The 26,029-nt window shown below is 49.7% G+C and overlaps 1 protein-coding gene across 1 annotated transcript in view; it reads right to left on the bottom strand.

The window, feature by feature from the left end:
• Hpcal1 (hippocalcin like 1) overlaps positions 1 to 26,029 on the bottom strand; it is a 104,345-nt gene that overhangs the window by 20,416 nt on the left and 57,900 nt on the right. The window contains exon 2 of the mRNA XM_051143841.1: positions 3,638 to 3,724. The gene's annotated coding sequence lies outside the window, so the exon portion shown is untranslated. The remainder of the gene's footprint in view (positions 1 to 3,637; positions 3,725 to 26,029) is intronic.

Here is a 26,029-nt window from a genome sequence, read left to right as displayed (position 1 = left end):
CCTACTGTGCGAAGCCCCAGTGACGGGCATGAACTGAATGCGTACTGTGTGAAGCCCCAGTGACGGGCATGAACTGAATGCCTACTGTGTGAAGCCCCAGTGACAGGCATGAACTGAATGCCTACTGTGTGAAGTCCTAGAGCAAAGCAAGAGGCATGCACATCTGGCTGCACAGGAGAGGCCTGGGCCCTTCTACACTGGCACCTGTGCTGTCCTGCCTAGTTCAGTCCAGGCAGGTGGTAGACAGAGGGTAAGAGCACAGAGGCTGAGTTTCAAGAAGGCACAGGGCTGGGTTCCAGTTCCCCAGGGTACAGCTGGGACTGATCTCATGACCAGTTAACATACAACCAAACACAGGAAGGCCACAGTAATTGTTTCATGGGAGGAAGGAAGTTAGCGAGGGAGGGAAGGAGCAGGCTGCTTGGGCGTTCCGTTAGGTCCCTGAAGACTCACCACTGACAGAGGCTCTGCGACCCACAAGCACTTCCATCATCCCTGCCATCTGCGCCTGTCACTCACCCCTACTTCTGCACCTGTCACATGTATGATCTGCCCAGCCTGCCCTACCAATACCCCACCTCTTTTTTGAAACAGGGTCTCACTTTTCCTAGACAGGCCTCCAATATGTTACGTAGCTGAGGACAGACTTGAACTTCTGATCCTTCTGATCCTCCACCCCCTGAGTGCTAGGATCACAGGGGTGTGTGTGTGTGTGTGTGTGTGTGTGTGTGTGTGTGTGTGTGTGTGTGTGTGAGAGAGAGAGAGAGAGAGAGAGAGAGAGAGAGAGAGAGAGAGAGAGAGAGAGAGAGAGAGATATGGGGGGAGAGAGTTAATGCTAGAGATGGAACCCAGAGCTTCATGCATGCTAGGCAAACACTCTACCAACTAAGCTACACCCTCGGCCCCTAACCCACCATCTCTGAGCCAAGTCTTAACTCCAGGCAAAGAATGGGCTTCCTGGAAACCCCAGCAATTGCCTACAGGTAAACATTTGTATTCTCAACATTTCCAGCCTGAAAACTGACACCCTGGGTCCGGGGAAGTCCAAGACCATTCAAAAGATCGACTAGAGAGAAATGTGAACGGGGAGGGGGGGTTGGGGGGCTGTCCCATGAACTCAGGGACTGTGCCCAGGGTGAGCCAGGGGAGGGGTGGGGGAAGGGCTGATGTGGACCCCACCTGGAGAGGCCAGGATATAGGTAGGATGTGTCTGAGCCGGCTCAGCTCTGGCTTGGAGAATCCAGCCCTCCTGCTGACAGGTAAGGACTCCCTCTCAAACGAGTTCTATTAGGGTCACCAAACCCAGGTGACTAGCAGTTAAATTGTTTTCCTCCAACTAGGCTTACTTTGCTCAACTGAGCCTGATGCAAAACTCAAGAGAGGGGATGGGGTGGGTTTCCACTACAGCAGGTGAGGACAGTGGTTCCCATCCCTCTGAGAATTCTACCGTGGACCAGAAGGCCAAGTGCACCATAGCTGTGGGTAGTCTCACAACCGCCTGCATTGCTCTCCAGGCATAGCCTTCCCAGATAAAGTTAGGGAGGACGCCCACAGGAATTGATACTGCCAAGTCATTGTTGTACTAAAAATAAGCCTCCACTTTCAACACAGGAAAGATTTCCCTTTCCTGTGCTCTCCCTATGACCATGCAGGTCCCCATGGGAGTCCACTCCAAGAAAGCCAGGGTTGTCTGCTGTTTGAGATGCCACCAAGGATCTTTGAGCTGGTCATCCCTAGGTGGGGATCATAACAGAGTGAGTCAGCTTAGCTGCTCTCTCCTACAGCACACCCAATCTGCAGCCATTAACCCAGAATCTTCTAGAATAGTGGCTCTCAGCCTTCCTAATGCTGGGACCCTTTAATACAGTTTCTCATGTTGTGGTGACCCCAATCATAAAATTCCCCCTTCCTTCCTTCATTTCTTCCATATTCACATTCTCCCCACCCTACCCCCCCCCCCCGCCTCTCTCTCCTTATTGTTTTTTCAAGACAGGGTTTCTCTGTGTAGCTTTGGCTCTCCTGGAATTCACTCTGTAGACCAGGCTGGCCTTGCACTCACAGAGATCCACCTACCTCTGCCTCCTGAGTGCTAGGAATAAAGGCATGCGCCACCACCACCTGGACATAAAACTATTTTTGTTGCTACTTCATAACTGTAATTTGGCTACTGTTATGGATCGTAATGTAAATATCTGACACGCGAGCTCTGTGGGGGTTGTCACCCACAGCTTGTGAACCACTGTTCTAGAAAGATGCTGTTAGCCAAACAGGCCTCTCTATGCCCAACACTCATCTTTGAAACCAGTAAGCAAAGGTCACTTTCTATAAAACCCAGAGCCAGGCCGGGCAGTGGTAGCACATGCCCTTAATCCCAGCACTTGGGAGGCAGAAGCAGGTGGATCTCTGTGAGTTTGAGGCCAGCTTGGGCTTTCATCCACAGGCAGGTGGGTGGGAATGGAGGAGGTGGCCATCATCAGAGGGGTCTTCCTGCTGGGCATCCCCCGACTCCTGAACCCATGGCAAAATTCTGACATCGCATTAGACAGAACCACCTGACACAGGCCCTTCTCATTCAGAGCAGGGAGTGTGCGTGGCTACTGAGTTCTGAGTGTGCATCAAAGCCCCCAGGAGGCTTGGGATAAGAAGAGACCCCATACGCTTTAACTTCCACTCCTCTGACCACTGTGTCTGTCCCAGCTGCCAGTTATCAGTTCCCAGGCTTGACAGGTCCCTACCATGCCCCTTTGTACTTGTGGCAGCTGGAGTCAAGGACTCTGGGGCTGAGAGGCATGTATGCAGGTGGTGCTATGTCATGCAGACGCAGGCACTGCTTGTCTCTTTAGCCTCAGCAGTGCTCCCCATATGCCATTATATCAATTTTCTATTGAGGGGACGCAAAGACCCTCCTTCCCACAGGAAGTCTTGAGGACACCGGTGCCCTGGATATCCTTCTATGAACGCTATGGGAGCTTGGGTATCTGGGGGAGAGGGAATTCAGGCATACCCAAGTCTGCTGGGGGCTGGGCCGGGTGTGTGTCTAAGTTTCTGGGGAGCTACATCTATCAGAGCCACAGATGAAAGTGTCACTTGACATCTGTCTCGGCATCTTGCAGACCCCTTGAGGTACCAGGCACTGGGGCTAGCAAGAACCCTGATCCACGCACAGCTTCTGAAACAACGTGGCAAAGATGGCCTCATGGTTAATTAGGCCTGGTTCATTCTGGGGATAATTTCAAGGCACACTGACTCCCTCCCTTTTGGGCACTACTCCCTCTTCCAAGATATGGCCTGGAGGAAGACAAGGGAAAAGGGAGGTCTCGGCATATGGGGTGCAAAGGGAATGGAAGATAAAAGGAACCTCAGGAAAGAGACATGGCCCTGTTCTTCGGTCTGTGCTTTGGTCTGAGCTGCCAACACTGCTCCCTGGACAAGCTCATAGGCTTGCATTCTTTCAGCGAGACCAACAAGGAAAGCTGAGCCTGGCACCCACAAGGGGTCTTCTTACCTCCCAGCCTCAGTTTCCTGACCTGTCCCCTGAAAGCACTGACTAGACTGTCCTGCACAGTCTCCACAAAAGCTACCCTTCCCACCCACAGCCCAATTCCTCTGCAGACCCACTGGCCGTTGGGTGACTTACCTAGGGCCAAGTGGAGGCCAAGACAGAGCAGGGGTCAGAGTGCTGGGAGCTGATGTGCAGGCTTGACCAGGGTTCTAGACCATGCCCCTGGAAGAGAAGACCACAGGTCTCGTGGGACACTGGCATGTAGATGAGCCAGTGTTCCCTCTACTTGCCTCAAGCACCCAAGCAGAGCTCTGTGGCTTTGTGTGTACAAGTGTCTATGTGTGATTTGTGTGCATGAGAATGTGTGTGTGTGTGTGTGTGTGTGTGTGTCTGTCTGTCTGTCTGTCTGTGTGCAGTTCCTCTGATCCCTGACTAACAGAAGCCTGGTGAGATGCTGGCCATCCTCAGCTGGGGTTACCTTATCACAGAGCCAGTGTGGACACCGGTCATGGCCATGGCTCTCCAGTACACAAACTTGGCTCAAAATGTCAATTATAACTCAACTGGGTGACTGGGCCATCAGAGATGCAGCTGTGTGTGCAGTGCCTTGCTCTTTGTCCTTTTCTGTCATTAGGAGGCTTGGTGGAACATCCAGGCCGGGCTTAGGGAGGCTCAAAGGAGCACCCAAAGTCCTGTTCTGGCTGCTACCTAGGCTTATCCCAGGCCTCCTCCTCAAAGTCCATATTGCTCCAGGCAAGCCTTCCTGCCTCAGGGCATGGCACGTAGAAGATAAGTCAATGTGTACATTGACTCAAAGTGTGTCCCAACTCAGGCAGTACACAAGCACTCACCAACCTGGTAAGGACACACTGTCAACATTGAGTCATTCTGTATCTTAGCCCCCTGTGGATGGCCAGATCTGAAGGCGACCTCTTCTCTCCCTGTCTGCTCCCCAGGTGGGGACTGGTGGCCCCTTCCCAGTGAACAGTATTATGGATATGTTCCTAAGTAGTCTTGCACCTTACTAAAAGCTGTCTTTGTCCCCCAAGATCCTCAGGACAGATCAAGGAGGGAGTCATCTCCATTTCCTTGAGAGGGAAAATGGGGCCGCCAGGATGAGACCCGGAAAGTCTTGCTCACCTGAGCATAACTTCTCTTCCTAGGCTACAGCACTGCCTCAGTTTCCCCTTCTGACACACAGTCCCTCCACTTACAACAATGATCACAGTTCCTATATGCACACTGCACCAAACATTGGTCCACCTCAGTGTCTTCTCTAAAGAGCAAGAGGAACTGGGGCTCCCCTTCTCTGGGAGGGGGTTAGGGGTGGGGACTGTGTGTCTGCCCTCCTCCCACCCAGCCTGGGTGAGTGGACACCACAAAGTCAAGAATGCCTCATCTTCCTTACCTCGCATCTGTGCCCAGCCAGGAGCTGTGCACAAAGTGGGCGCTTAATACTTAGTGTTTTACAAAGGAATGCCCCTGAACTCATTCACAGACCAAAAATCCAAGATCTGGACCAGAAAAGCCACATGCTTTCCCACCGGATATGTGCACACTAGTGTGGGAACATTAGTGTAGGTGCCTGTGGAGGCCAGAGGAGAGCATCAGGTCCCCTGGAACCTCCCAACACAGGAGGAACCGAACTTGGGTCCTCTCAAAGAACAGTAAGAGCTCTTAACCTCTGAGCCATCTCTTCAGTCCCCATATGTATTTTTAATGGACTTTATTTTAGGGCAGTTTTAGATTCATAGAAAAACTGAAAGGGAATCACAGAGACACCCCCTGAACCCATCTGGCCAACACTCTACGCCAGAAAGGGACCGCTGTACCACTGATGGTCACCGCTGTCACTCAGGTCCACAGCTTACACAGTGTTCATGCTTTGAGCTGTGTAGTCTGGGTTCACAGGCGCGTGTCTTCTGCAATGGTGTATACAATGTATATAACACTCACTGACCTCAAATCCCCTGTACTCCACCTCGTCCATATTGTCTCAAGGTGTTTCAAAGCCTCCCCACCCCGACCAGACTCAATAGGATTTGACACTCAGGGGTCCAAGGCCAAGGCAAAGGATAAAGAAGATGGGGGACCCTGTAAAGATCATCAGAATACACAGCATGGTGGCTGCAGCGGAACTCACCAGGCAGGTAGGTATACAACGTCAGTACTGACTTCCTCATCCTGCCATTCCCACAGCCTTGGCCAAGAGCCATGCTGCAAGGGGCTTACTGAGGGGGAAGAGACTCTGGGACATGCCTATGTCACTCTTGGCTAAGTGGAACACCCCAAATGCAAATTTCTCAGCTCAGGGCTACTTCCTACATTTACTGTTGTTAATGAGAAAGGAATCAATCACAGGGCATATACATGACATGATTCTATGCAGTCAGAAACCAAAAGGAAGTCATGATACTTGCACAAAAATGGAAAGAACTAGAAATCATTGTTAAGCAAAATGAGCCAGACTCAGAAAGCGTGTGCATGTGCATGTGTGTGCGTGTGTGCATGTGTGTGTGTGTGTGCATGCACATGTGATGAAACTAGAAAGGGGAGCCTGAGAGGGGAAGGGATCCTAAAGGAGGAAAGAAGAGGGGTAACAGGATGCACATGGCATGAAAGCAAGGGAAGGAAGGGAACCGGCTGGACAGGGCAGGGGGGGCAGAGGGAGGGCGAGGAGGGAGGGGGACATGTGAGAACAATGCACAATGGCACATATGATTGATGGTGACCTGGAGGAACCCACTCTGAGAAAACCAAATACTTTATATATTAATCAAAGAAATGTACAAATGTGGGCTGGAAAGATGGCTCAGTGGTTAAGCATACACTTGCTCTTGCAGAGGACCTGGTTTCTGTTCCCAGCACCCACTTCAGGTGCCTCACAGCTGCCTGTAACTCCGGCTTCAAGGGGGAATCTTATGGACTCCATAAACACCTGCACTCAGGTAACTCAGGTTCATAGATTGCATCTCTCTCTCTCTCTCTCTCTCTCTCTCTCTCTCTCTCACACACACACACACACACACACCTTAAAACTGTCTTACTTAAAAAAAAGTGATGACAGGATGCAGTGAACAAGCGCCCCGCCCCCTTTTAAGGGTGTGACTATGTGTGTGGGGGTGTGGTGGGGGGTGGTGTCTCCCATCCCTGAGCCGTGCCAGTTAGCAGTGTCTGTGATGTGGCTTCTCTTGGCTGTCAACTTGGTTGGATCCGCACCACACTTTTGGGTGGGTGAGTCTGTAAGAGTCATTTCCGGGAAGACTGGCTCAAGGAGTAAGACCATCACCAAGAGCGCGCAGCACAGATACAGGGCTTGTGCTTGTGGTGCCCACCTTCCTCCTTGTTGGTGCGTGATGCGCTCTGGCCCTGAGGTGCCCTCCGACAGTCACCTATCAGAGCCAGGTGTTTAGCCTCTGACACATAAGGAGCAGTAGCTCTGTAGGAACCCTCCACACCTTCAACCCCTTTGGGGATTGAATAACCTTTCACAGGGGTCACCTAAGACCATTGGAAAAACACAGATATTTACATTACAACTAATAACAGTAGCAAAATTGCAGTTATGAAGTAGCAATGAAAATGATTTTACGGTTGGGGGTTGGCACAACACGAGGAACTGTATTAAAGAGCCGTAGCACTGGGAAGGGTTAGAACCACTGCTCTAGAGAGAACCTTGTCTCAACCAGCTGCAGGTGCCTTGGCTACAAAAGCCTAAAGCCAAACTTCTGGGAACAGCTCTACACGGCCACCAGGGGACCACTCACCAACCCCAGCTCACTACAGGGGGCCACTCCCAACCCAAGAAAGCATGTTGCATTGGCCATTCCTGTCCCCTAGAGAGGTTCCCAGGCCTAAAGGGGACCTGCCCTGTTTGGAGAGGGCCCAGGGGAAGTTCTTGTTTCAGGCTTGCCCCAGCAGCTTAGTGACCTTGGGGACACATTGGGCACACCCTGTGACCTCAACCACGAGCAGGTTCTCCACGTATAACAGGAAGTCTATGGAGCCGTGGGAAGGCAATGGCACCTTTGCTGGGAGTCCAGCTGAAGTCTCTGCCCTTCTGGGAATCAAGAATTCCAGAGCAATGAACAGTCACTGTGGAGGGTGCTGACACAGAGAGACTATTTCTTTTATATAGTGATGTTTTACAAAAGAAAGCTAACAGCAAGGCTGGGCATGGTGGCGTATGCCTTTAATCCCAGCACTCGGGAGGCAGAGGCAGGTGGATCTCTGTGAGTTCTAGACCAGACTGGTCTACAAAGTGAGTCCAGGACAGCTAAGGCTACACAGAGGAAACACTGTCTTGAAGAACCACAAGAGAAAATAATAATAATAATAATAAAGCAAGCAAGCTAACAGCAATGAACCATGCCTGAGGCCTGAGCCATGTGTGACCCAGAACATAGCCTGGCTCCCTAGATAGTTTCTGGAAATCTCACAACCAAGATTACTAACTCTCCTTTAGAATGAAAACACCCTAACTTCCCAGGTAACCTTTGTGACCCGAGTCACCTGATCAGGTTTTAATTCTATGTGATGTACCTCAGGGTCCTCAACATCTCTTTAAAGATGTTGCTTTGGGGCTGCCAAAACCACACAGAAGACTACTCAAAGATAAGGGAGAACACACTCCTATAGGGTGTGTTTGTTCTTTCCTGAGCATCTCTCTTTCTAATTTGTGTGAACACGGGCATGTGTGTGCCATGGTGCACATGTGGCGGTCAGAGACAACCTTAGGTGATGTCCTTGCCTTCCCACCTTATCTGAGGTAGGATCTTTGCATTATGCCAGGTTCACCGGCCTGTGAGCATCAGGGATTCTCCCGTCTCCTCGCAGGAACACTAGGATTACATATGCTCTCTGCTGCATCTAGCTTTTCATATGCATTCTAGGAATTCGAACTCAGTCTTCATGAATGCAGCAAACACTGCCCACTGAGCAGGTCCACAGCCCCGGCTCTCCTTCTATTAACTCCTGTCCTTAAATCTAAGTTTAAAAATCTCTTTTTAGAGCTGAGGGTGTAGCTCACTCGGGCTTCCCCAGCTTGCACAAGGCCCTCAGTTCAGTTTTCGGCATTGCATAAAACCAGGCATGGTGGCACACACCCACCATCTCACCTTTTGGCAAATGGAGACAGGAAGATCAGAAGTTCAGGGCCAGTCTGGGATACATGAGATCCTGTCTCAAAAGAAAACAAACAAAACACAAACTCTTTTTTTTTTTTTTTAAATAGACTCAGAGTCTGTTTCTATAATGCCCTGTCCTGAATTTGTTTTTCCCCTGGGGGAAGTAAAAGATCTGGCTGTACCTGAACAGAACTCTCTACAGGATAAGGGAACTCTGCAGGACACAGGGCTTGGCTGCGTCTGCTGTTACAGTACAACATGCCCAAGGAAGTGACATGAACTCCTGAAGAAGACACGCCCCTCCTCTCCCCTCCCCTCCCCTTCCCATCCCAGGTTTCCTTACAGGAGACCCCTCGTTCCAGAGACCCTTCCAGAGACCCTCAAGGCTGGTTGTGAACACTCCATTAACTTGAATTGCAAATTTCTTCCCGGCCCTGTCATTCAGCCGCAGGGGCTCCCTGGCTCCCAGCTTTCCAATGGCAGATAAAGATTGCAGTCATTGCTGCCGATGGACTCAAGGAGCAGAAGTCATTAGGCGGGAATAATTATGTTGAGCTATGTCTGGTGGATCCTGATTTTCTGTCTGCAATTGTCTTACAGATTCTCTCTTCCTCTGCAGGACAGATGGGTGAGTCATACAGAGCCCAAGAGGAAGCTCTTCCTGCTCCAAGGGTGCATGAGGCATCTTGCTGGGGAAGGGCTTGCTGTAGACCCTTTGGGCTGGTACAAAAGATACAGCCAGTCAGGGTCCCTGCACCAGAGCCCTAGGCTCTGGGGTGGGGACCTTTCTACAGTTGGACTTCTCTGTGAGAGCCTAGCCTTTTTTGCCTGTCAGAGCTAAGGTAGGCTGTGGCCAAGCCTGACCCTTCTATCTGTGTCCGGAGAGCCAGGATAGCTGGAGGGGAAAGGGGCAGGCAGAGAGGGCAACATGGCCCTCTGGCCAGATCAGGGCCTTGGTTCCTGGTGGGTGACCCTGACCTGTTACTCTACTTTTCCTTTCCTCTCTGCACATTTGTAAAATGGATGAAATAACACTTCCTACTTTGTTAAAATTGAGTTAGTGCTCTGCACATAGGAAGAACTCACTGATGCCAATTCTGGAAGGTCCAGGGGAGGCTTGGGGGAATCGAAGCCAGCTGAAAAGGCATACACTTGACTAAGTGTGGTGGTGCAGGCTTGTCATCTCAGCACTCAGGGGATAGGGCTGTGAGTCAAGTCAGCTTAGGCTACAAAATGAGACCTGTACTATGGTTTGATGAGGGAGTATTCTGTGACAGTACACCACCTCCCCTTCCATCCTCCACATGGGCTCTCATGTTTGAACACATGGCCTAAGCTGAAGGCCTGTTTGGGGAGGTTGTAGGATTTTGGGAGTGAGATCTTTTTTTGCTGGGAGGCAGGCCTTGAGGTTATAGTCTGGAGCCTCCTCCCCACGCATCTCTCTCTGCCTCCTGATCAGTCCAGATGAGCAAGCTCCTGACACTCTCGCTGCCACGCCTTCTCTGCTTTGATGGACTGTGTCCCCTCAAACAGTGCGCACAAATAAGTTGTTCCTCTCCAGTCACTTCTGGCTAGGTACACGGTCGCTGCAATGAGAAAGGTAACTGGTACCATTTGTCAAAAAGGAGGAAAAGAAAAAAGGCACAAAGGGACTCAAGCCATGAAGAGGTTGAATAAGCAAAGAGGAAACTGCTCACAATGAAAAGTCCACACCCAAATGGCTTCATGGCGGAACTCTGCAAAGATGTGAAGTCCTTTACCAACTCCCCAGAAGACAGAAAAAGAGGGTGTGCTTCCCAACACATTCAAAGAGATCAGTACTGCCATGACACAGAATGGAGAATTCACAGGAGAATAAAATTCCTGAGCCATTCTCACTATGAGTCAAAAAATTATCACAAAACAGCACGTCAAATACAGCAACACATAAAAGGACCATTCACCATGACCAGGTGAAGTTTATCCCAGGGATGCGAGCTTAGTTTATTCATCATGTGAAAGTCCACTGACATAATGCTCAACTTCTTTTTAGTTGCTATTAATTTGTGTGTGTGTGTGTGTGTGTGTGTGTGTGTGTGTGTGTATAAGCATGTGCATGCCAGGATATGTGTGGAGGTCAGAGGTCAACTTTAAGGAGTAGGTTATCGCCTCCAATGTGGAGCCTGGGGATCAAACTCAGGTTATCGGGCTTGGTGGCAAGTGCCTTTACCCACTGAACCATCTTGAAGGCTCATCTTGTGATGCCGGCTCCCTAAATGGCATGTCACAACACCATATGGAGCCGCTGAATGTGAGGATTGAGAGAAATTTGGCAATAAAAGGTTTCAGCAGCCAAATGCAATGACCAAAACCCAAATCAAGCACATAATATCCGAGCTGTTCCTGGCAGGGCTCACACGTGTTGCACTGTGTGACTTCACTGCAGCCTCGGCGCTGAGCACACAGCACATGCGCCGCGGGACACCAACAAAGGCTGCCTGAAGCACCTGTACATATTCTGATGTAGTGTATGTTGGATCAATAACAACCCAAAGCCACATGCTCACCCAGAGAGATCCAGAAGCAGCACTGGACGATATCCCTTACGTAATGAAAACATTGTATGTGGACAACAGGACAAAAGAGGCCGTCTGCAATCTGCTGCTGAAGGGCATCTAACAACAACAACAGCAAAGTCCCGGCTAACATTACCATTAAGAGTGGCGTGCCTCCTAGCATGGAGACACAGATGAGGATGCTTACTTGCTCTTGCCATTTCTTTCTTTTTTCTCATGTGCATGTGTTGTGTGTATGCACTTTTGCTTGTGTGTATGTGGGTGCACGTGTATGCATGTACTCATGCACATCTGTGGAGGCCCAAGGCTGATATCCTGAGTCTCTCTCCATCACTCTCTACCTTATTCATCAAGGCAGGGTCTATCACTTAAATCCAGGGCTCACCCGTCTATAGCCGGCCTTGCCAGCCAGCTTGCTCTGCCTCTGTCTTCCACTTGCTATTACTACAAGGGGCCCATGCTACCCACTGGGCATTTACTTGGGTTCTGAGGATCCAAACACTGGTCCTTGTGGCTTAACCACTGAGATACCTTGCCATCTATATCTATCCAAACCATATGGTTCTAAGCAGGGTGATAAAGCAAGAAAAAAAAATGCAAAATGAAAGATATCTATTATGAGACTGGAAGAAGCATGTTGCTTCTATTTTCTGATGCTATTATTTGGTAATTAGCACTCTTGGTGAATCCATTACAACATTTTTCAACAAGGCTGCTAGAGGTAAGATCAACAGATAAAAATGACTATGCGTAGAAATTTGCAATTCAAAAATCAAGTCATGAAGGTAATGACGATAACAATTAGAATAAATAATTCCAAACAATGGCATTAAAAAAAAAACTAAGGAAAAAAATACTCAATAAAAAGTGCAAAATTCAGCAGGGTGTTGTGGCGCATGCCTTTAGTCACAGCACACAGGGAGGCAGAGGCAGGCAGATCACCATGAGTGTGAGTCTATCTACAAAGCCAGTTCAGGACAGCCATAGCTACACAGAGAAACAAACAAACAAACAAACAAACAAAGTTAAAAAAAAAAGCAAACTTCCTGCTCTGGAAATAACAAGATATTGTTTTGGCTTGCTTTGTTTATTTATTTAATTAATATTTTTTTATTTCAAAAACAAAACCAAGGTCTGCTATATAGCCCACAGCAGCCTAGGGCCTGCTACGGTAGTCCAGACTGGCCTCAAACTTACAGCCATCCTCCAGCTCCAGCCTCCACAGTTCTGGGATTACGGGCATGCGCTAGAGGAAGAAAAACAGTGCTGAAAGGCTCCAAGGAAGATCTAAATAACGGGGGAAGCACTCTCTGTTCACAAACCAGAAGATGTTAAGCTGGTTGCTCTCCCAACCGATCCACAGACTTTGTACAATTCCTGTCAGAATCCCTGCTTTATTTACTTCTTTGCAGAAAATGGAAAACTGATTTTAAAATTCATATGGAATCCCAGAGGGCCTGAAGCAGCCAAAGATAGTTATTAAAAAGAAGATGAAGAAGAAAACAGTAGGACTCACTCCCCCCCAACTTTCCTTGTGTTTTGTATGTGTAGAGTGTGTTTGTATGTGTGAAGGCACATGTGTGTGGAGGCCTGAGGTTGACATCAGGAGCCTTTCTTCATCGCTTCTCACTTTATTCAGTGAGGCAAGCAAGGCTTTCAACCGGACCCAGAGTGCTCACTGATACAGCTAGTCTAGGTAGCCAGCTTGTCTCCCATGTGGGCCTTTGGAGTGCTGGAATCACAGGTGTCACGCACGCCTGACATTTGATGTGGGTTCCAGGATCTGAACTCTGGTCCTCACACTTGCGCAGCAGACCATCTGAGCCACCACACCTCCCAAGGGCAAAGCTCACTATAAGGCAAGAAAAGTCAGGGCAGCGTGGTGCCACCACATGGAAAGACACGCAGCAAGGAGATGGAAACAAGAGTCCAGAAATAAACGTATGCATTTGGGGCTGCAGGATGTAACCCAGGGTCAGAGTACCTGCCTACCATGACCAAAGCCTAAGCTTCCATTCCCCTGCCTCAAAAGCCAATCAAGGGTTTAGTCAGGAGCATGAGGCTTCCTCCAGCGCAGTGGCCCTCAACTTTCCCGATGCTGTGACCCTTTAATACAGTTCCTCATGGTGTGTGACCCCCAACTGTAAATTTACTTTTGCTACTGCTTCAGAACTGTAACTTTGCTACTGTTATGCATCATGATACCTGTGTTTTCTGATGGTCTTAGGTGATCCTTGTGAAAGGGTTGTTCTACCCCAAAGGAGACGCAGGTTAAGAACTGCTGCTATAAGCCGGGCGTGGTGGCGCACGCCTTTAATCCCAGCACTCGGGAGGCAGAGGCAGGTGGATCGCTGTGAGTTCGAGGCCAGCCTGGTCTACAAAGTGAGTCCAGGATGGCCAAGGCTACACAGAGAAACCCTGTCTCGAAAAACCAAAAAAAAAAAAAAAAAAAAAAAAAAAAAAAAAGAACTGCTGCTATAGAGTGATGGAACATTCTAAAACTATGGTAAAACAGTTGGACATATTTGTGAAAAGACCACCAACAACTGAGTTTCATTTACTTTGTGTTATATCTATGACATGGTAAATTTTTAGGATATATAAACCATATCTTCAAAACCCACTGTGCTGCCTAGTTTTATGTCAACTTGACACAAATTGAGATTATCTGGAAGGAGGGAAACTCAACTGAGAAAATGTCTCCATAAGATGCACCTCTAGGCATTTTCTTTTTTTCTCTTCTTTCTTTGTTTCTTTGTTTCTTTCTTTCTTTTTAGTTGTTGTTGTTGTCATTTTTGTTTTTTTGAGACAGGGTCTCTGTGTAGCCCTGGCTGTCCTGGACTTGCTTTGTAGATCAAGCTAGCCTCAAACTCACAGCAATCCACCTGCCTCTGCCTCCTGAGTGCTGAGACTAAATGCATGTGACACCACACCCGGCTGGTATTTTCATAATTAGTGATTGATGGGGAGGTTCCAGCCCATTGTGGGTGGGGCCATCCCTGGGCTGGTGGTCCGGCTTCTATAAGAAAGTAGGCTGAGCGAGCCATGGGGAGCAAGTCAGTAAGCAGCACCCCTCCATGGCCTCTGCATCAGCTCCTGCCTCCAGGTTCCTGCCCTGTTTTGAGTTCCTGTCCTGACCTCCTTTGAGGATGAACCCTTTTCTCCCCAAGCTGCTTTTGGTCACAATGTTTCATCACAGCAATAGCGGCCCTAGTGACCCTAAGACACCCACAGAAGCAAAAAAGGAATCTAAGCCAACATCTTTCTACCTTTCTACGTCGGAAGACAAAAAGGCCAAGAGCAGAGTCATGGGTACAAGGAGACAAACCACAGAGTTTCCCAGGGCCTCACCATCATCTCTTGCAGACCGAAAAGTGAAAGCAGGTGTCAATTTAGTTGATGGAGAGACCATGGCAGCTTCATGTGCAGGGCACAGCCCCAAAGGAACATACTTTAGGCTGAGCTAGTACAGTACCTCACGAGCCCCCCTCCTCCGGCACTGCTGGGCACCCAGGCTGAGGGCCAGCATGTGCCCTAGGTCTATGGCCACCTCTATGTTTTTGTGAAGTGCACAGCCCAGTAGGTTCACTTGGCTATATGCCTGATGCCAGCAAGTCCGTTCGACATGAGCTCTCTGCAGCCTCCTTATTCAAGGGGCGCTCCAGGATCTGGGGGTGCCAGTCATCAGGATATACATGGTCCAGAAGTGTCTCCAGCTTAGGAGTTCTCAGCTCAGTCACACAAACAGCCCAGCTGCACCTACACCACTGCAGTTGTATCCTAAGAATTTTTGGAGTCCTTGGCTGTTTCTGGGGCAGGGGACTCTTGGTGGCCCAGACCCGGAGGGCTGCTTGTGCCTGCCTTGAGCTGGAGAATCAGCCCCCCCACCCCCACCCCAGACATAGCTCCTGTCCAGGCACTGTATCATCCTACCTCAAAGACCTGCAGAGAACCCGGAAATGGCCTCTGCAGCCGGCCCCCGCAGACCGGATGTGTGCTCAAGAGATGACAAATTGTCTTAATATATCCTGAAGCCCAATTTAATTAGGAAGCAAAGTCCCTTAGGGAGAAAAAAAAAAAACATATTGTGGGCTCTGAATCCCAAGATGGATGGTTCGGGATTATGACAACCCCCGAGTGACTGTGGTTTTAAAATGACTCATCCAACTGCGGTCCCCAGGTAATAAGCTGAGTGGCTCACAGAACACCCTCAGATATTACTCGGACAATGAACTCTCTCTGTAGAGGCATTTCTTGCATTGCACAGTTCAAGCAGCCGAGTTACAGCTGGGTGTGATGCCAAACACTTGTGACCCTAGAGTAGGAAAGCTGAGGTGGAAGGGTTGTAACAGTATAGCCTGGGCTATGCAGTTCTTGGCTCGGTCTGAGCTTTATTGCAAGACTGTGCCTCAAACAAACAAAAAGCAATAGTGATATTAGTTATAAGTAATAACTTATGGCAATGGAGCCACAGAAGAGGCCATGGATGCTGCAGATGTTGGCGTCACAAAACAAGAAGGGGACAGCTAGGCTAAACAGTGAGATGAACCCAACCCTGAGCGGGGCACAGTCGCGGCCAGTGCCTAGTGCTCCTGGCCTTGGTCTGGGAGCACTAGGGATCGCCCCATAAAGATTCCTGGCTCCAGGGCCTGTGCAGTGTCTAATGGTGGCTTCTGCTTGCACTCCCTCCACCAGTGCGGCTGAGCTCTTGCCATGTTAAGAAAAGACCCCCACAGACTGGGGTGTGGCCAAGTTGGTGGAGTGCCTGCCTGGCATTCGTGAAGCGCTGGTGTAATCCCTCACGTTGAACAGACCAGACATAGTTGTGCGCACCTATAATCCCAGTACTCAGGGGGTCGAGGCAGGGGGATCAGACTTTTAAGGTCAGCCTCAGCTACACAGCATGTTTGAGACCACCATGGGCGCATGAGACCTTGTCTCAAAACAAAAACAAAAACAAAAACAAGCAAACAGACAATGAAGCCTGTCACCTGTCTGTGCCCACTTGAAAGTCTGGGGTATTTCTTAAGGGCAACTGACCTACTCACACTCTCTGAGAAGCAGGGGTCTAGCTCCTTGACACACTGAGGCAGGTGGGTTAGGGTGGACCCGAGGGCATGTGCTGGCACCAGGCTGTGAGCTAGCCAAATGTCCACCTGCATGTCATCAGGAGGGAAGTGTTACTATAAAGCCACTGGAATGCCCCTCCAGGATGCCTAACCACACAGACAACAGTGAACAAAGAAGCCAGACACAGTAGATCACACACTTTGAGTCTTAGTCGGCCTGGTACAACAAAGTGCCACAGAGGGAGCAGCTTAATACACTTTCTGGGGTAAATCCAAGGTCAAGGTGCCAGTAGGATGGGTTCTGGTGACGCCTCTCTTCTGGTGCACCTCCGTGTTCTTGTGTGGTAGGGAGCAGGCCCTTTTCCTATTTCTATAAGGGCATTAATCTCATCTTGAGAGTTCTACCCTCCTAATATAATTTACCTCCTGAAGCCCCCGCCTCCTAATGTCATCCACTATGAATTAGCGTTTCAGTGTATTGAGTTAGAGCAACAGCAAGAATGACTTAAACACTGTGGGTATTCCTCTTATTTTAAAAATTAAGTTAAATTGTTATTTATTAATTTAGTGTGTGTATGTGTGTGTGGTATGTGTGAGTTTGGGAAGGGTACAAGTATTTGTGTGTGCATACATGTATAGTGTGTACGTGTGTGTATGTGTTTATTTAGTGTGTATGTGTGTGTTTGTGCATGTATATAGTGTGAATGGGTGTGTTCGTGTGGTGTGTGTGTGTGTGTGTGTGTGTGTGTGTGTGTGTGTGTGTTTGGTGAGGGTGCACGTGTGCTATGGCTACATGTGGAAGGCAGAAGGCAGTTTTCACGAGTCATGTAAATCATGAGGCTTGAACTCAGATTGGGAGTTGGTGGTGGGAGCCCACACCTGCTGAGCCGTCCCATGTGCCCAAGACCTCACAGTTTAAGCAATGTTGCTATAGAAGAACTCTGATAACTAGAAACTGCAAAACTACCAGGCATCAGAGAAGAAGAGTAGCAAGGAATCGAGACCTTCCAGCTTTGTCTCGCTGGCTGGAAGTACATCATCTCTACATGCTACATTCTGAGACTAAATACGGAAGCTCATTCATTCACGGCCTTCCGCGGAGTGGGGGATACAGACGGCCCATTTCGCATAACAGGTTATCTTGGGACCCCCTGAACCAAGGCTACCTGCTGCTGTTGCCGCTGACCCTGGAGCAGGGGCCATTAGACACCCACTTTGGCATTCTTCTCAGGAGTGCCTAAGCAGTCTCCTGCTCCAGAAAGAAAGATGGTGAAAAACTTGTCAACTCCAGAACAATGAGGCAGCCATGGAGGAAACAGTGATGAGCCCAAGAGTGTGTGTGTGTGCGTACAGGCGTGTGTGTGTGTGTGTGTGTGTGTGTGTGTGTGACTTTCTGCTTTTATGGAGTGATGCCACAGGATGGGATACTCTCCTGTCTAAGCCAGGGATTGAACCAGACTTTTGCAGCTCAGGGGACCTGGTCCAGCAGAACGCCTCAGACTTTCTTCAGGGCCTAGAGTCTCACGGGAATTGGAAGGAAAAGTAGCTTGCCCTTCTGCTGTCCACTGTGGGGCCACATCTGTAAACACAGACATTTAGTGGAAGCTTCTCTGGGTAAAGCGAAAAAGAAGAAGAAGAAGAAGAAGAAGAAGAAGAAGAAGAAGAAGAAGAAGAAGAAGAAGAAGAAGAAGAAGAAGAAGAAGAAGAAGAAGAAAAAGAAGAAGAAGAAGAAGAAGAAGAAGAAGAAGAAGAAGAAGAAGAAAACAGAAAACAAAAAACAAAAAACAAAAAACAAAACAACAGTTTGGTCAGCCTTGCCATTTTGCAGTAGTGTAAAGGATCCCAAGAGGAAAGAGTCTTGCTCTAAACCACAGAGCTAGGTGTGACCAGGTGTATGACCAGGCCCTGGAAGACCAGTACGGCCAGGTGTGGCCAGGCCATGTACCCAGGAGTGGACAGATGAGGCCAGTATGGCCAGGTGTGGCCAGGCCATGTACCCAGGAGTGGACAAATGAGGCCAGTATGGCCAGGTGTGGCAGCATGATCAAGCAAAACTCCTGCAACCTTTCGTTTGCTGAAAATGACACAAGGACCTGAACAAGTGCCCTTTCCAACTGTTCATGTGACATCACCTGTGGTCACTCAGTGACCCATCACCTGTCACGGGAGCCAGGGCTTCAGGCCTCTGTGGGTGCCATTGTTAAACAATCCAACAGTTGTATTAGTAATGAAGTCGGAGGAGAGAGAGAAGAATGGATATTAGGTTTGGAACAAGTTATCATGGCCTGCTCGGGAGCACAATGGTCACAGTGTCCCTAGAGTGGCTCTCCTGAGTGCACCCCGAGGGACAGCATGTTCTCAGAGTACCAAGAATGTGGAGGGTGAGTTGGGGGTGGACCCTTCAACATGGAAGGAATCTAAAGCATGCTGGACTCTGATAAGTCTCTAGGTGGCCCAGGACAGTGACCTGTCCCTCTGGAACTGCTTCCTTCTCCATCCCTCCTCACTATCCTTTCTCGGGTAGCCATGAGATCACATGAGGTGATGAACCCATAAAGAAACTTCCTCTTAACTCATGGGCATTTATGCACAGGGCTGGGGGTACCTCCTGCTGTTCACAGGACCATGGTGTCAGGCACATTCACATGTAACACGCTGTGCCCGAGTCCTGACATGTTCCCTCAGCTCCCACCCGGGGCCAGGCCATTCGTCAGGCCTGCCTGCCACCTGTGGGCTGATGCTCTTGTCCCGAAGTTGAGCGGTCAGAGAGTGGGATCTTGGTCCTGGGTCCACAAGTCCCCAAATATCTCCTGGATGGAGAAGACCTTCCCTAAATCTTGAATGAAGAATCAGCAGGCAGCTCAAAGGAGGAACTGGGCTAGTTCAGGAACAGTTTTGAAGATCAGAATTCTGAGCCATGGTGGATTCTTAACTGATGGGGCTTGGAGGAGGATCAGGATTCTAACCTGGCAGGAGGAATGCTGTATGCAAGGGCTTTTGCCAGAGGGAGTTCAGAGGAGACAGGTGAGCAATCTAGGCAGGGGCTGAGGTTCATGTGACAAGTAGATTATCTGGGGCGAGTGTGGCTATAGGTAGCTTTCAGGTTGTCACATACAAACACTGGTGTGAGGCAGAACACTGATGAATTACTGGGATTAAAGTCTTAGGATAGGTGAAGGAGGGATGGGGGTGGGGGGAGTGGGGGAGACAGAGAGAGAGACAGAGAGAGAGCGAGACAGAGAGACAGATACATACACACAACACACACATACACACACACACACACACACACACACGGGTGTGGGGGGGGGGGAGCCAAAGCAAAGACGCTCCTGAAATGTAGTCTGTGAATCGACCATGTGGAAACACACCACAAAGACGAGGATTAAGGCTGCCGAAAACCCCTTAATCAGGAGCCTGCAGGGTGTGCAGGAGCTCGGCTGTGATGAAGGGATAAGCCATGCGAAAACAGAAATAAATTATTCATTCCCCACAAATGAGCAGCCTTCACATCCCCACAACAGCCGCCTCACCACGGGCACCCCAAAGACATGGGAGTCCTGTTAGTGACACCGCTCAGCCATTCAGGTGTGGGTAGACACAGAATGTGGACCTCGCCATCTTGACAGCTCCCCAGGATCTGTCCACACCGTGTGCATTCAGCTCCACAAATTAAACCAACCAGCCTGGCTCAGCTAACATAGGCTAGCTTCAAGCCACAGGGGCTTCTGTGTGGAAGGCGGCTGCATCCCAAGTCTGCTAAGAACACAGGATTGCTCCCACCAGGGAAAGAAGCCTAGAAGCTCCTGCTAGTTCCCATGTAAGATTCCCAACCACGCAAGCCCATGAAGCTGAGGCCACCGGCAGGAGATGTGAGGGTTCTGGGGTCACCCCTGGCGACCACAGCAGCAGCAGGTCAGGACCCTAGGGGGACCAATAGGGACCAGGAAGAAGAGGTCATTCACAGATCATTTCCCGTGCTCATGGTTCTCACAGTGGGGCCTCCCAGCCTTAACCAGTACTGACAGTCTTGAAGTTTTCTTCGTGCCAAGCTCTGGTACGCCATCGGACTATCTCCTCTGTCCGATAGGGACAGAAGGGAGGAACACTCCCTTCCTAACTCCTTAATGAACTAGTCACCTTCAGACCAGTCTTGAGGTTCCTTCAGGAGGCCCCAAGTTCCTATTTCCCCCTGCCCCAGCGGTTCTCAACCTGTGGGTCATGACGACTGAAAACCACACACTTCCCATGTTCTTAGGGACCGAGACACCACTCAGTAGCAAAAATCACAGTTATGAAGTAGCAAACCAAATACGTTTATGGGTGAGGGTTCCTAAGACCATCGAAAATATGTGCTTTCCGATGGTTGCGGCCCACAGGTTGAGGACTGCTGCTCTATCCCATTCCTATCGTACCTTCACCTTACTCTGCCACTGGTGGCACTGGTGGCATCTCTTAACTGTATAGGGCTAGCAACTGTAGCCCTGCTGGAAGATACTACCACAGAAGACAGGGTCCTGCCTGGCACCTGCACACCTCCAGGCACAGCGAGAGCGAATATGATTATGTCAGAAGGCCCCACGTTCAGAACAGGTCAGAGCTCTGCCTTGCAGTGAAGCGCTGAGGCATATGAGGACACCCCACAGGGAAATGGGCTTCTCCCAGGACAGTGAGCCTGCACGCATCTTGAGCCGCATGGAGGAGGATCCTGCCTCTCTGTCCCTAAGCTCCACAAGGGGTCATTTGCAGTAGCCACACTCACTGCCCTCTAGCCTCACGCCTGCTCCTTCTGTGCAAAGTGACTTGGATGTGTAAGTGAAGGAATGATTTCCCAGCCAGCCCTACCCTTGAGAGTGGAGGTCCGTAGCTGCCTGTGGCCCACAGGTGACTAAGAAATGTGCCTTACAGGTTGGGGAAAAATCTCAGGAAACTGTTTCTGCATATAAAGCAAACATGCCAATCTAGTACCATTAAAAAGACATGTGTATGTGTGAGTGTACACATGGATGTGGGCGGAAATGTGTGCACATATGGATAATTATGCGTGTGTGTGTGTGTGTGTGTGTGTGTGTATTAACAGCTCTTGGTGGAAGTGACTTCATGCCTCTCGGTGGCAACAGGTGAATACATTTTTGCTCACAGATATGTCTGCTGGCGTCTGATGGGGGAAGGTCAAAGGAGACGCAGAATGGGGGACATACATATGGCAGCCTACACCAGCCTAAGAACTGCAAAGCCTAAAACATCAACAGTGTCGCAGCTGAGATGCCAGGGCATGAGCAGACGCCACCAGCCGCTACCGCTCTCCTGTGCCTTTCGACTGACTGTAGACTGTCGTGGCCAAAGGTGTGTGTGAGTCAGCCTTCCTTCAGAAGACACCCAAGATAATCAGCTTAAATGCAGAAGTTTACTCTGGCCACAGTTTCAGGAGTTTGGTCTACGGTTGGTTGGTCCTGCAGCTTTGGGCCTGTGGTGGGATCATGTGGCCGAAAAGATCAACTTAGGTCATAGCAGTTGGGATTGGGTCCTCAAGTGTAAGGTTTCTGTGGTCATAAACTTGGACCGCTTTGGGTGATATTAAGGAAGGTGACTATTAAATCATAGAGTGAGAATGTGTTTAGTTCTGTGATAAACTGCCAGCTGTCTTCCAGGAAGGTTTGGACTCTGGCCGTTCTCGTAGGTGTACAGTGGTAGCTCATTGCTTTAATCTGCGTTTGGTTAACTGCACTTCCTATTACATTATACTTTAGATCACACAGGACCAGTCCTTTAAAAAAAAAAAAAGGCAAGTGTAATAGTGTAATAGTGTGACTCTTTTCTCAGTGCATATTAACTGCACAACATAACAGGCCCCACCGCGACACACACATTCACACAAGGCACTTTTATTCTCCTCCAAGGCCAATCTTTACTGTATACCAGTCCCAAAATGTTCTATCTGGGGACTGCAGTGACACCACGGCTTTGATGGCAGTGGGAGCTGCCACAGAGGACATCAGGACACCAAGTTATCCAAGCCTGACAATCTGGTCCCCTAAGTCCCATCTAACACGCTCGCACAGTCTCAACCTAGCTGTCCATGAGGCAAACAGAACCGTCATCTCTGCGTGGATGAGGGCTATATCCAGGTGCCACCTGATGCCTTCACAGAGTAAATCCAGTCCTGAGAAAGAAGGAGACGTGTAGAAGTCTCCCAGTGGGAAGGGAGCATGAGATCCTGACGGGCTGCCTGCTGTTCAATCCTCATGGAATTTTTGTAGGAGCCTCACATGGCACCGGGCCAGCCTGTGTGTCATCTCCATGCATGTCCTGGAAGCGCCACCACGGGCCTCCAAGACAGCTCAGACAGAACCAGCACAGAGGGCCTCTTCCTGGTCCTACAAGGCCTTGGGGACTGGCTCTGTCCCCACATAAGCAGTGACCCGGGGGACCCAATCATAGACTCTACCATATTTGAGTTTTCACTGGGTTGATGGTCTATGAGCAGGAGGTGAAGTCTGTTTGCACTTTCACTCTTTCACGGCACGTTTAGCTCCTACCACGTGTCAGGGCCTGTCCTAAGTGTCTGGGATGCAACATGGAACAAGGGTGATTCCCGCTTCCATGGAGTTCACAGTATATGTAGCAAAGGCCTCAGGAGGTTCTGGGTCAAGTGGTAATGGGCCCTGGGTAGGTGACAGATACTAAAAAGAAGCCACAGAAGGAGTCTCAGCTTAACCTAGGATTACTGAGAGCTTTCCAGAGCGAGGAACATAAAACCCCGAATGAGAGCCAGTAAGTGAATATGAATATGGGGGGGGAGGTGGGTATGGGGTGCAGAAGCTTCCCAGGAAGTACTCCACCTAACTAGGAGGCTGCTCATCCTCTGGGGAGGCTGGAGCTTGTGGCACACAGCAGTCAGTGGAGGCTGTGGTGAGGACTCAGCTCCCTGGGCTAGGACAGTCTACAGCCCATAGCCTCCGGGCCAGGGGCTACAAGCTTTTCCCAGCAGGGCTAGCTAGATGAAAAGCCCAGGCATTCCTCTCTTTATAGATTCAAAGAGCAAAGCTCCCTCACTGTCCCGTCCTCCCTGTTCACTCCAGACCTCAAGGTGGAGAGTTCTCAGGACACACACACACGCCTGGCTTGCTGAGTGACAGCTGGGGTTTTGTTTTGTTTTGTTTTAAGTGCAGTTACAGTGGCAAAAGGGCAGAGTAGGTAGACTCACAGCCAGCCCTGATTCATAGGTCTCTGAGGCAGTGGCATTTGTGCAATGAAAAAAATTAACAGAGCTTTGTTGAGCTAAGCGTCCTTTCTGTTTGGACCTCCAGGTAGACTTGGGCCAGGAGGTTCTTCCTTCTAACGAAGAGGGCATGCCTGTTCTGAGGAGGCTTGGCACCAGGGGCTCCTGCTTCCTGCTTGGGGCTGCAGTCAGCCTGTGCAGATGTCCTGAGTGACGCCGTATGTCTCCAGCATTCTTTCATTTTTCTCACACACGTCCTCTCACAAATGAGTGGCTACACGTTTAAAGCACAGTGTGAAGTCTGCCGTGAGCGTTACCACATCCCCTCTTTTTCCTGTCTCATCTTCTCAACCCGCCAGCGCTTCTGGAATGTTAATAGCTCCCTAGCCTCCCATCCTGGGCCAAACTGGTAAGCAGTGTACCATGTGGTAGAGGTGGAGGCTGCAACTGCTGATGTGGTCCAGGCAAAACCACTGGGCATCCGTGGCTACATATCCAGCAGTGAGGTAGGTGGGGTTGCTGTCCTCACTGTGAGGCCACCAACCAACTGAGCCCTGCCCAGCTGCCATTGAGGAAAGACCAGACATGGCCTTGTGGAATTTGAAGTGCTTCATCCACAGCCCAAAAGGGAGCTTAGTCTGTGTCCTCCATGTTTGTCTCTAGGGTCTTGCCACCACTACCACCATCAGTATCCCACCTCCTGGAGCCACACAGTTATGTCATAGACCCCTTCTCTCCAGAGTAACACTAATGAGTCCCGTTTCATTCATCCTCACAGTGTTTCTGGCAAACAAGTGATGCGATAGGGGATTTCAGGAAGAGGAAGTAGTCATTGGGAAACGGCAGGGTTGATCCTGCCCGCACACTGCAGCAGCCTTCAAGAAGGTCCTGTGGGGAGAATCAGAGTGGTTGTCTACTGCCCTGATGGCTCTGGGGAGGAGTCTCCCACAGAACAGGAGGGGATAAGTCATATCCAAGTCCAAACGTTTCTAGAACCTGCCATTAGAGGTTCTGTTTACAAAGCTGGGCATGGTGGCTCTTGCCTTTGGTTCTAGCAGTTGGGAGGCAGAGGCAGGTGGATCTCTGTGAGTTTAAGGACAGCCTGGTCTACAGAGCAAGTTCAAGGCCAGCCAGGGCCACATAATGAGACCCTGTCTCAAAAATTTCTATTTGTGTATTTTATTATTATTATTATTATTATTATTATTATTATTATTATTATTATCAAGTAATTTTTTAATACTGGGTATTGAACCTAGGACCTCACACACACACTAGGCAAGTGCTGTATCACTGAGTTGTCCTTTCAGTCTTCTATGACTAAGGCCACAACCAAGTCTTTCTGAAGCCCCATGCCTTCTAAATGTCCACCATTGGAGCAGAGAAATCCCATGCCATCTTCACAGCTCTCTCTGAACATCCTGAACAGCACAGCCCACACTGGAACATGCCAGAAAATGCCCATGGAGGCGTCCACACTCAGCACCCTGAAAGGGCACCCCGAGGACCAGTGCCATCCTGTCCTCCCATTCTTGGTTGATTCATGTCACAGGTCTGTCCATTACCATTGCAGACGGAATATGCTCAGCACAAAGGCAGCATGGCCTCCCTGTTAGCCATGGCTCCTGTGTCCTCTCCTGCCCCCTTAGCAGCTAGCGCGATTGTCACATATGCCACAAGTTTGCTTCTCGCTTTGGACTGACAGATCCTCAGCCCAGTGAATTCCCATGTCTTGCCACATTAGCCCTAGGGGTGCTTAGCCATGACTTGGAAATAGAAAAGGTAGAGGCCAGCCAGGTGTATGGAGGTCACAGTGAGTCATTTACACTCTGGGCTGAGGCTTTTCCAGAAATAATCTGGAAGTACTGTGTCACATCGGTAGAAAAGGATGGAGGAGACCACCAGGAAAGTTGGTACTAGAACAGACTTTGAGGGTTGAATGTGGGGCCAGCTGAGAGGGTGGAAAAATCATACAAGGTGGCTCAGAAAACGGAGGAAGGCAGAAGCAGCCCTGGGTCGCACGATGGGCTGGACAGTACTGGGACACTAACAGGCGGCTGCTAACTGTGCTGGGGCGTCTACACAGCTGGGGAGCAAACACTAGGTTATGAGAAGCATCTCTGAACGTGAAGCAAACGGACGGGGACATTAAAGCGTCCCCACGGGGCTGGCAAATGGGGTCAGTTGCATAATTGCTGTAGTTCAACTTAGCCACCCGCCATTTGTGATGATGCGTCACAGCCTGTGGCCAGTGCCTCTCACCACCTATCTCCTCAGGAGAACCTTCTAGAAGGGCACAGCCTAAATTGTGAACAGTAGGGTGTAGGTTAAATAAATTGCATGGTCAGGGTGGGAACACCGCCTATTCTTCAAAATTGGGCCACAAAGGACACTTTTTAATAAAATACAAACATGCAGTTGATAACTCGTTTAGGTTAAAGATGTTATAGTGTGCGTGCGTGCATGCGCGCGTGTGTGTGTATGTGTGTGTGTGTGTGTGTTTGTTTTCTGAGTATGATAAGCATTAATAAAAATGCATGTGCTATAGAACTCAA

The sequence above is a fragment of the Acomys russatus genome, chromosome 1 (assembly GCF_903995435.1).
Source record: "Acomys russatus chromosome 1, mAcoRus1.1, whole genome shotgun sequence".
Lineage (NCBI taxonomy): Eukaryota > Metazoa > Chordata > Mammalia > Rodentia > Muridae > Acomys > Acomys russatus.
Note: the sequence above shows the minus strand (reverse complement) of the source record. Positions and strands in the feature narration are given on the sequence as shown.